The sequence below is a fragment of the Octopus bimaculoides genome, chromosome 5 (genome assembly GCF_001194135.2).
Source record: "Octopus bimaculoides isolate UCB-OBI-ISO-001 chromosome 5, ASM119413v2, whole genome shotgun sequence".
Lineage (NCBI taxonomy): Eukaryota > Metazoa > Mollusca > Cephalopoda > Octopoda > Octopodidae > Octopus > Octopus bimaculoides.
In genome coordinates this window covers 39,742,562-39,745,420 of record NC_068985.1, presented here as the reverse complement: position 1 = coordinate 39,745,420, position 2,859 = coordinate 39,742,562, and positions in this window count along the sequence as shown.

The following is a 2,859-nucleotide window of genomic DNA, read 5'->3' as shown; positions in this document are numbered from 1 at the left end:
TTATAGCGGATTTCTCGCTGTTGTCTATCCTTCGCTGATATATATTGGATGAAAAAATATATATACATATTTATAAGTATTTATATGAAAGGCTTCATCACAATTTTCGTCAAGCAAAAGTCCCACTTACAAGATATTGATCTACTTGATATCATTGCAGAAGACACAGTGAGACTGAACACAGAATCACATGGTTGAGAAGAGAACTTCATAACTACACAGTCATGCCTTCGAATTAAAAGGGGTTTTTCAGGGAAATTAGATGTGTGTGTGTGTGTGTGTACGTGCACCCGTGTGACGAAGACTGCAATGTGAGTACCGGTAACAAGATACGAACACACGGTCATTCTATACCCTAATAAACTTAACCCTCTACAACTCCTCTGATATTTAATTTAAGAAACTGATAAGCTAACTAACAAGAACGCTTAGAATCAAGTGAGTGAAGAATATTCTCGGGTTACCAACGTTCTTATGAACTTTGAAATAAATTTGGGTAATTTGTCATGTCAAACACACGCTAATCACGTGGGTGTGTCGTAAACCTTAATAAATGTGCCATATTTAGCATTTTCCGTTACAAGTTATAAAACAGAAGTCTTAACCGCATCATGGAACTGTTTCCCTTGGCATATATCGGATCTAGTTACTAGCTTGTCAGTGAGATTTGTTTACGAGTTTATTTTGTTACAACTATCTCTACTTGTTCTCAGATATCTTAGGCAAATGCTACATTCACATGCACACACGCGCGCGCGCAACTATTTACATATTTAAACGTATTTGTGCATTATGTATGCGTGTACACATGCACAGACACACTAAGATATACACATACATACACATACACCTACACACACGTATATAGAACGTTAGGTTTCGGCTTGTATTGGCCTAAATCGTGTCTAAGGACACCATAGACCAATCAAACAATGAGTTGTTGTTGAATGAAATATATCCGGATGTCGGTGGTTTGTATGATATTCCATGAAGGAATTTGTCCAGGGAGTGTTTGAAGGTTATAATTTGTTCCATGATTTGTTCTGGAACAGTATCGTTTGAAATATGTATTCTCTTCATATTTGCCTAGTTGTACGTGGAATCAAGGTAAATCCGAACTGAGATACAAGGATATGGCTTAACATATCAGGAGAAGATTGGACTTTGATACTCGAAGTTGAACCACAGCAGCTGAGGACAAAAACTAACAGAGGAGGACAACTCACTCCTGATACTACGATTCCGTCGCATTTCATATCGACGGGCATCAACGTCTGCTTGCAGACAACGCATAATGACGACGACGACGATGGTGATGGTGATGATGGTGATGAGGAAACGGATGGTGATGATGATGATGAGGACTGAAACATCCAGAGATCAATCTCAAAATAAAAAGGAAAAAAATAAATGGTACACTAGACCTTGATTATTGGTATCACTCAGAAAGTCCACAGTATTTTTTCCAACTCCATTATGAGCGCTATATAATTTGTACAATGTAGAAAATATTCCATCAACCAATGCCAGTATCAAGTTTACAAGTTAGTCAAAGCTAGACTCCCGAGTCAAGGCTAGACTTCATATGCTCTCTTCAAAGATCGCGCTCACATTACAAAATGTCATTGCGACACAACTTTTTACCTCAACTGGTCCTGCCTCGGTAAACATCATCCAGAAAGAAAGAAAAAGACCCCGTAACATTCAAACGCTACCTGGACAAACTCCTCCAACAAATACTAGAGAAATCAACTGATATGTATCCCTCCCCCACCGGATACTTATCGGTAGACAACATCTCTCAACTCGAGAGGACTACCATGTCTCAAAACATAGCTTAAAGGTCTACCCCAAATGCTGCTATTAAGTGAAACATGATCCGAGCCAAGAATGATGGAAACCTAAGTTAACTAAGTTATCCATCCATCCATCCATCCATCCATCCATCCATCCATCCATCCATCCATCCTGCCAGCCATGTAAGTAAGAGCGCACGCTTACATATACGCACTCAACATATTCTTTTCTACTCTAGGCACAAGGCCTGAAATTTTTGGGATGGGGACCAGTCGATTAGATCAACCCCAGTACGCAACTGGTACTTAATTTATCGACCCCGAAAAAGGATGAAAGGCAAAGTCGACCTCGGCGGAATTTGAACTCAGAACGTAAAGGCAGACGAAATACTGCTAAGCATATCGCCCGGTGTTCTAACGCACTCAGAATATTACGAAAGCGCCTTTGCTGGTTATCCTTCTGGACTGGATAAAGTAACGTGCTAGTCATGTGCTGGAGATCAATATTATGGACAGACTCTTCTTCTTTAACTCTGTAGCCTTCTGCCTGCGTCAGAGGTTATTATTGGTACTGTTACGTAACTGAAAGCTTATGTTACAATTCAGCAATCCACAGCCGTTAATTTTTTTCAAGCATTCCGTTATTAGGTGTCATTCATCGATAGGGTTAAAAACACAGATCTTCTGCCAGCAGATGAAGAAAATACTGTAACTGAGAAGTGTCTATCTTCTTAAAACAACAGAGAGATACTGACAAGACTATACATTTCCGTCCTCAGAGACTATCATTCTCAAAAAATACTATTTAGAATGATGTCTAGATAAAGAAAGGCATATCTATCTATCTATCTATCTATCTATCTATCTATCTATCTATCTATCTATCTATCTATCTATCTATCTATCTATCTATCTTGTAGGCTGCGAAACGGCGATAATCTTCTGGATGTCACGTGGTTAAATAAATATATTTTCAGATCCCAAACCACTTTACTTTATGGACACACACGTGCGTGCGAGCGTGTGTGTGTGTGTGTACTCAAACTTAAACAGAGACAAACAC